This window comes from Mastomys coucha, unplaced genomic scaffold (assembly GCF_008632895.1).
Source record: "Mastomys coucha isolate ucsf_1 unplaced genomic scaffold, UCSF_Mcou_1 pScaffold1, whole genome shotgun sequence".
Taxonomy (NCBI): domain Eukaryota; kingdom Metazoa; phylum Chordata; class Mammalia; order Rodentia; family Muridae; genus Mastomys; species Mastomys coucha.
Window position 1 is genome coordinate 80,827,569 of NW_022196891.1, and position 8,509 is coordinate 80,836,077.

At 42.0% G+C, this 8,509-nt stretch overlaps 1 long non-coding RNA gene across 1 annotated transcript; it reads left to right on the forward strand.

Annotated features, from left to right (window-relative positions):
- The first annotated feature begins 666 nt into the window (after window positions 1-666).
- LOC116071553 lies at window positions 667-7,388 on the forward strand. The gene is made up of 5 exons (XR_004110968.1): window positions 667-757; window positions 1,526-1,710; window positions 1,930-2,020; window positions 5,165-5,309; window positions 7,286-7,388. It is a non-coding gene; the product is annotated as an uncharacterized LOC116071553 (long non-coding RNA).
- The last annotated feature ends 1,121 nt before the right edge of the window (window positions 7,389-8,509 follow it).

The window sequence follows — 8,509 nt, forward strand, 5'->3', positions numbered from 1 at the left end:
AAGTGTGCTATGTGATGATGGTGGCTGGAGCAGGATTTGCTTTGGTCAGTGGTTCCTAGTGTCATTCCAAGGTAAGCAGGGGTACTGATGGGATCTTGGGAATTGGAACCAGACTTCTCTCCTCTAGCTTTTATTCAATAAGACAATGAGTTATCTCTGTTTGGGGGAAAAGGGGTGAAACAGGAAAACATCCAACTTTGAAGCTTTAATTTATGAAGTTTTTGAGACTTCACCCCCAGCTCTGGCATAAGTTTGGCAATTTCCTGTTTTCTGCTGCCTGCCCTGTTATAAAAATTCAGCCCAGAAGAGCTATTCTAAGCATCAAGGGCAGATATTAAACAGGTATTTTTAATAAAAAGACTGATGTGCAGTTGATATGTTTTCTAAGACCTGGATGGCTTTTTTTTTTTAAAAAGAAGATGTGTGACAGCAGGCAGTGGACGTCCACTATGTGCTGGGTCTAACTAAGGAATTCCTGGCCAAAAAGCGACCCTCAACATTTTCACAGCTATAACGGAAGAAAACTATACAAGTATTCCTGTTAACCAGAAGTCTATTTGATACATAGTTAAACTTATATACCCAGCGTCTCCTTGGCAGATTGTATCACTTTGTTCTAGAAGGATCAGTTAGAATGTGTCTTTATGTTACTCTTTAAGTTTTTAGGCCAAAGTTCGAGAAGTCATTAAGCTGAGTAAAAACAGACTAAGGAAGTCGATGCTCTCCTTCTTGGTCAAGTAGACAATGGATATGTGGGGTGTGTACTCAGAGCTCTATCCATTTCTTTTTCCTAGATTTTCGAGAAGTTAGGAAACAAGAAGCATAAATATTTTTGAATTCTGTGTACACCCAGAACACCTGGTGCTGCAGATGACAGCATGCTGGTAGCAAGGGGTACGTTGGCTCAAACAGGAACTTGAAACTGGAGTTTATCCCAGAAGCCTGCAAAGAGGACGTAGTTCAGGCTCCACATTGTATTAGACTGGGTGGAGAACTCAACAGAGCGCCTCTGTCCCAGCCCCCGCTGACATGGAATACCTATTTGCAATCTCATTCAGAGTGAGCAAGGGCTTGGCAAATGTTCTAATGGTGTGATATTGTAGTCTGATAAGTTGTCTTTCAGGGGCCAGTGAGTTGGACTTCTTGGGGGATTACCTGTAAAGATGAGGGGGGTGTATGTTTGTTGTCATTTATTCTAAGTAGAGGTAAGAATTTGAGTAAATTAATGAATGAATGGATAAAGATTATGCTCATTATGCGGGCTTTTCCTGACTGGGGTTTTGGGGTCACAGTGGAAGATCTGGTGCACTGTAAAAATGAGATGATATGACACTACCATTTATCCATCCATCCATCCATCCATCCATCCATCCACCTACCCACCCACCCATTCATTCATCTACTCATCCATCCCTTCATCCATCTATCTATCCATCCATCTGTCTCTTCATCCATCCATGTATTCATTTACCTTGTTTGTGAGAAATATATATCAATATAGACTGGTTACTGTATTTGAATCCAGGACTACAGTGGTGAACAAGCAGAAACAGTATCTCACCTCAGAAATGTGATCCTCTAGTGTGGAAGACACACATCAAATGACTAGCATTTTCAAAACTAAGATGCTTGAGTCATTTTACATCATCACCATTGTAAACACTTCTATGGATGTAGACATATCTAAGTCTCTGCATTCAATTCTCTCAGGTAACAAATATGTTTAAGAATATTTCTTCGTGTAGCTGTGAACTATGAATTACTAGTGGACACTGCATGATAAAAGTAATGGGGTTCACCCTGTGTGGTTGGCAGTGGGGGGGGGGCTGTGTGAGTGTGGTTGGATGGTACCATTTCATGAGTTAAATAAAAACTAAGGCAAAGTGAGATAAGCACATATGTTCATCTCTCTTTGTGGTTGAACTGCAGTATCACCAGCTGTCTCGTGCTCAGCAGCCCTGATGGCCCTGACCTTCAATCTGCAAAGCAAAGCGACCCATCCTTCCTTCAGTTGCTCCTGGTAGGTGTTTGGTCACAACTTGAAGAGTAACTAGTCTACCCACTGTGATAAGTTGCTTTATCACAAGCCTAAAATGTCATGTGACTAACTTATAATGAACTGGGCCATCCCAATCTCTGAGCCGGTGTGAACCTTTCCCTTTGTAAAACATATCTATCATGGTCATTAAAATCTGAGCAGCACAAGCTGCAACCATTCCGGATCAATGCTTCGGTTGACACTAAGCCTCACCATCGTCAGATAAAGTTGTCTGATTAAACGTGCCTCTGCCTCCACATGCATCCACCTTTGAAATAAACTATGTGTATATATTCACCTGTAATAGGGCAGCCATTTTCCTATTACTATCATAATAAAAATTGAAAAAGAGACTCCTAACATCACCCAATTTGGCGGTTGAAACTGTCTTGTATTAAATGTATATAGATCTTAAAAGAGCCATCTCATGACTGAAAACCCCAACACTGAGGCTGGGCTGAAATGTAGTGTGTGCCAGGTGGGCTTCATGATGAAGGACATCATAGCCATTACTCTTTGACCACTCAAGGCTCTGCTAATGAAAAACCTGAGCTGGCATTTTTTCTAATATCATCACTGAAGAGAGGTGATGTGTCCAGGGGAATTTTGAGTCTGTATTTGATTTGAAAAGCAGATAGAGAGTGCAAGAGAGGAGGAGATGGAGGTGAGAGGGAGGGAGATGGGGGGGAGGAAAGAGAGGAGGGGAAGAGAAGAAGGCAGGGGGAAAGAGGGAGAGAGAGAGACGGAGAGACAGACACACAGAGAGAAAGACAGAGAGAGACAAAGAGATAGATAGATAGATAGATAGATAGATAGATAGATAGATAGATAGAAACTCTGACTCTCCAAGCCTCTGGAGTTGCTGACATTTTTTGTTCTCTGGGCACACGAGGCACAGCAAAGTGCACAGCTAGTGCATAAGCAGAAATATTTAATATGTGTGGTATCATTATGTCTTGGTTCACTGGCTGCCTGGAGGTATTTTGTACTTCTCTCTCAAAGGAGCTATCTCAGTGAAATGAGATTTTAATACAAGGAATCCATGCAGTGTACAGTTACACTCTCAAGATGTTCTGCCTTCCCCAGTGGTGCTGGGCTTGGAGCACAATCCTATTTTGGAAATGCAATGTTTAGATTCAAATGCAATTTGCCAGAGCAAAATGATTCCTCCCCATGATCTGTCAACCACGTGCACTTCAGGAAGCTGTTTTTCTCATGACACTCCCCTTTTCCCAGGAGAGCCCCCCTCTTTGTTTTGTTTATCTCCCTCAGCCGTTACACGGCAAGCCCTGTGTAATTACTTTGCGCTCCAAAGGTGAGCTGTTCTTGGAAACCGAGCCCCCGTGATTCAGCGGGTTCAGGACAGCTTACTGAAGCCCGCTCTTTGATTCTTGTGCCTTCTTTAGATATAGCCGCTTACACATGGCTTCTATGGACACTGGCTTTGCTTGACTGACAGTGGTGGGATCCTGGGAGGGAGGAGACATCAGGTGACTTCTGATTTCCAGTTTCCTTCTGTTCTGATCGAAGGCTGAGACTAGGACTTCCTTGCTGTCAGGGGTTAGACTGCCAGATCGCTTGCCACAGTGACACAGTGTTCTGTGGCACTGCCCTTTGGGTACCTTGGCAGTCCTTAGAGAGAGTATCTAAGCTGATGCTTACATCCTGGGCTGGGAGGGAGACCCAAGGAGTCACACAGCCATCTAGATCAGTGTTTATCAGCCTGTAGGGCGAGACTCCTTCAGGGGTGGTGTATCAGATAGCCTGCAGTAACAAAATTATAGTTATGAAGGAGCTATGGAAATAATTTTATGGTTGGAGGGTCACCACAACATGACGAACTGTATTTCAGGGTCACAGCCTTAGGAAAGTTGAAAGCCACTACTTTAGATGTTTACAATGTCCCTGCTTGTCTCCCTGGAAGCCTGGCAGAGACCTGGGAATCTATGATTCTAATTTCTGTGTCCCCAGAAGTGCCTATCCCAAATGAAATCCAAGTGTCTGCGAGTGTGTGATGTGGTGCACTTCGTTTGTGTGTATGTGAGATAGGATGTGGGTTTTGTGTGTGTGTATGTGAGTTTGTGTGTGTGAGTGTGTCCATGTATGTGTGTGAATGTGTTTATGTGTCTGCACATGTATGTAGGTAGGTATGTGTGTGTGTGTGTGTGCATATTTATGTATATGTATGTCCATGTGTCCGTGTGCGTATGTGTGAGCATATTTATGTAAATGTATGTCCATGTGTGTGTGCGTGCATGTGCGTGCATGTGCGTGTATGTGTGTGTGTGTGAGTTTGTGTGTGTGTGTCCATGTATGTGTGTGAATGTGTTTATGTGTCTGCACATGTATGTATATGTGTGTGTGCATATTTATGTACATGTATGTCCGTGTGTGTGTGTGTGTGTGTGTGTGTGTGTGTGTATGTGTGCATATTGGGATCACTGAATGAAGAACTTTGTGTCTCTGAGGATCAGGTCCTAGCTGACCATTCTGGAGTCATGAACCCAATTTTTTTCTGCCGCTCGGTTCCCTTATGAGATACAGAGTTGGTTTAATATGGCTTCTGGTCAGATTTTTTTAATCAGTAACTGTTAGAGAAAAATAGCCAAAATTCAGAATTCAAAGGAGGAATTTGAAGCAAAAAGAAAAAAATCATTTATTTTGTTTCCAGTTTTTCTCTCAGTGATTAATATAGTAACCAAGAGACAAAGGGAGAAGCGGTACTGCAGCCTGGTGGGTCCAAAGCTGGTGCAATCTGTCTGCCCATAAGTAGAGCCAAGGATGCCCTCCCCAGAGGCAGGACCAGAGCTGTGTGTCTGCCCTTGAGAACTCCTGGGCTGGTGAAGAGAACCGTCTCCTTTCCGGGGATGGGTACCAGCCTCTCGTAGAGCGGCAGAGTTCTCACCTAACAAAAATCCTATTTATAAGATGATTAGAGACAGTCACTAATCGGTCCCCAGAAACTGCCTTCTCAGACAGCTGGGCCGGCTTCTCCTTCCAGATGGTGCGCTATAGACAGAATGCCTGTCTCCTTCGCCTTATCTGTAATGTTTCTAGCCTGAATGCAACTACTTGTTGGGGGAAATATAAAAAATGAATCCACCCGCAAACTTGCTTTCCCGCCAGGCCACGTTCTTGTGCCGATATCGTTCGGCCTCGATACTAAGCTCTGATGGGTTTTCGCTGTCCTCTCCCAGCAAGGTACATCTCGCTCGGATGCAACTCTTTACACACCCCCACAATCATTCATCTAAATAGCGCCTAAGACCCGGTAAGTAAAGCATGACTTTTAAGGCCTTAATATCCAATCAGATTTATATAATAATAAAATCACAGTTTACAAGATGCCAATACAGTAATTTCAGAACCAAAGAATAAAGGCAATATTCTAACCCAATTAATCTATTTTGTAAAAACCTTTGCTTGGCTCTATAACCTCCTGGGGTCTGGCTCATCCTCATCATCTGTCTCCATGATCATCCCCTCTCCTCCTCCTGCTCCTGACCTTTTTTTTTTCTCCTCCAACTCTTGCTCTACCTTTCTATTCCTGTCCAGTCACAGGCCTGTCACTGCCCTAAATGTGATTGGACAGAGATTTGCTACAGCAACTACTGATATTTTCTTTAAGAGTTATCATTTCTTTTCTTGCCTGTATACATAATTTTCTTCCTTTGACTCATATTAATTTATTACAACCAGAGTCCTGATCTCTGCTCAGAATAACTTCTTCCCAAGACGCAGGGAGAAAATCAGTAGGCTTCTCCACTCTTCTCCTGACTCTTGTCCCAATGTGTATTCTGGCATCTTCAGAATCTCTATCCTGTGGCACATACTAAAATCCTGATTTTCCTATTGGTTTCCTATTACACACAAGCACATATGGCCCCTTTGGAAAGCTCTAAAGACAGGTAGAATATAATCATAGCCATCTAACACTCCAGGGAATTAGGTCAGTACATGCTGAAGGGCTTTTTCAAACGTACACAACTGGTAAATGAAGTAGGGACCTGAAGTTCAGGAGTTTGTCTTTGTCAAGGTTGTGTGTGTGTGTGTGTGTGTGTGTGTGTGTGTGTGTGTTGTATCATATGATATCAGGTTGCTATCACTACAATGACAGGCATCTGGAGATAGCCTCACTGTGACTTTGGACAATGAAAATAATCTTGGCCTCAGTTTCCCCATTTCTCTGCTTCAGTTCCTATTACACATGTGTAAAATGACGAATACAACACACATTAAACACTTGGTGATTTTTGGCATTTTATTATATTCTTAATCTTTTCTCCCATGTGGATGTTTTTGTTTCATAAATTAAACATTTATTATATTTCATTAGCCTGCTGAGCTCTATTAAAACACTAATTATGATATTTGGGACTGTAATGAACTCATGTGAATTAAAACCTAAGATGCCAAGATGGCAGTCTTGCAAATACCTCCTCTTCCTTGCTTCCTGACATCTTATCCTCTATCCAGACAGTTTCTTAGCAAACACAGGGAAATACAAATATTTGTTTCTCTAAGTGAAAAATGTTTCCAGGGTTACTTTCACAGTGTTCTGTGTCTTTCTTTTCTTTGCTGCTATCAACCTGAAGACATATCCATGTCTCTACCTCCGGAACTTTCTATTTTTCTTTGTTTAATTTCCCAGATGCACCATGCATCACTGATGGAGAAGGTTGTAATTTAGCACTCCTCTGATGGATGCTCAAGCTGTTTTCAATTTTGCCACATGGATGACCTTGCTCATATATTATATGTGTTTGTCTCTAAGATAGATTGAACGATGTCATTCATTAAGTGTGTTTACTTCTAATTTTGATAAACACTACTATCTAAATTGCCTTCCATAGCTCATACTAGTTTTATATTCCCATCTGCAGTCAATGAGAGCACAAAGGGTGCTCTGCCCATAGCCCATTTACCTAGGGACAACTGTGTTGCATTTTAAATTAAATTAGAGAGGTGGATATATTTTTCGTAGTGGGTTTTCTTAAAGACATGCCTGAGTAGTCACTTGTTTAATTCCTATTTTTGTCACTCAGGACCTTGTTTGACTCTTCACATTCCTCCCATATATTATTTATTATTTACTCCTAGAAATGCTGTTATAGTCTGTCTGGTGTTGGGGATCTTGTATTACCCACTCTGACTTATTGGTGTTTTGCATAGAGCCACTGTCTCTCAATCTAAGTCTGTCCTTTACAACCTCATCAAATTCTTTCATGAATGTAACTTCTTTTTCAGTTGACTCAATTGGAGTTTATAGATACACCATCATGTCTGCCAAAATGGTGAATGTACTTTCTTCTTTCCATTGTTACCCAGCTCCTAAGAACCTCCACGGGCCACCAATGTATCACAATATTAAATAATACTGATGAAACTGTGGTTGGTTGGTTTGTTTGTTTAATCCTGGAGGTCAAGAAATACTTCCAGTATTTTCCATTTTATATGGCGCTGGTTGTGGAGCTTATTCTCCACATTCTATGTTTCTCTAATATGTATATGTAGGGAAGGTTTTCCTTCCTGCCGATCTTCTTTTTATCACTGCAGTAGGGTCAGATCCTTGCATGGCTTGGGTCCCAGAGTCCTGACTATGGGACATGAAGAAGCCAAGAAATGAAAGACACCAGAGAATCAACAGACACATGAACACACAAGCTGGGAGGGTGCATCTGGGCTCTCTGACGGAGGTGCTGCAGGCCACCGAAGCTCAGTGCGTCTGTTATACACAGCTAAACAGTGAGGCAGGGTTACTGTAGAGGATGGCTTAGCTAATCTCAGTAGGAGCAGTCTCTGAGGGTGAGTGGTCTTTACACGGTAAACCTCTCCCATTGGGGTGTACTAGCTGCTGTGGACGATTTCTAAACACACTGCCAACATTCACACTCAGATCTGAGGGAGGCTTTACCACCCCTCTGGGTCTCACTGGGGAAGACTTTCAGAAATGCTTTCTCACATTCTTCTTCATGGTCTGTTTTTACGAATGCTCTCATTTCCATGGGACTGAAGCACAGTGGTCCTCGACACAGCTATGCTCCTTGTCAATGACACGCATCCACTCGGGACCTCCTTCACTCCCTGCACAGTGATTTAAGTGCTGTCAGATAGCTTTGCAACATCTCACTCACTCATTTAATGTTACTCTTAAAATCTACAGTTATAAAATTTTATCCATACATTTTTATATTATGAAAATACACTGAGACGGTTCAACTTTCTGAAATAAATCCAACCTGCTCACAATATATGGTTCCTAACGATGTCGCTAATTTCTTCTTGTGCTAATGCTTTGTTTAGGATCGCTACCTTTTATTGTTGCCAATCTCTAATGTAGGATTTCTGAATCTAGCACAATGACCAATGACATATGTATATACTGTCAGATTTTTTTTTAATGAATGTTATGCTCAAGGCCTATAATGAACTTAAAAGGTTTCAGGTTCCTTTAAGATTTATTACATGGGG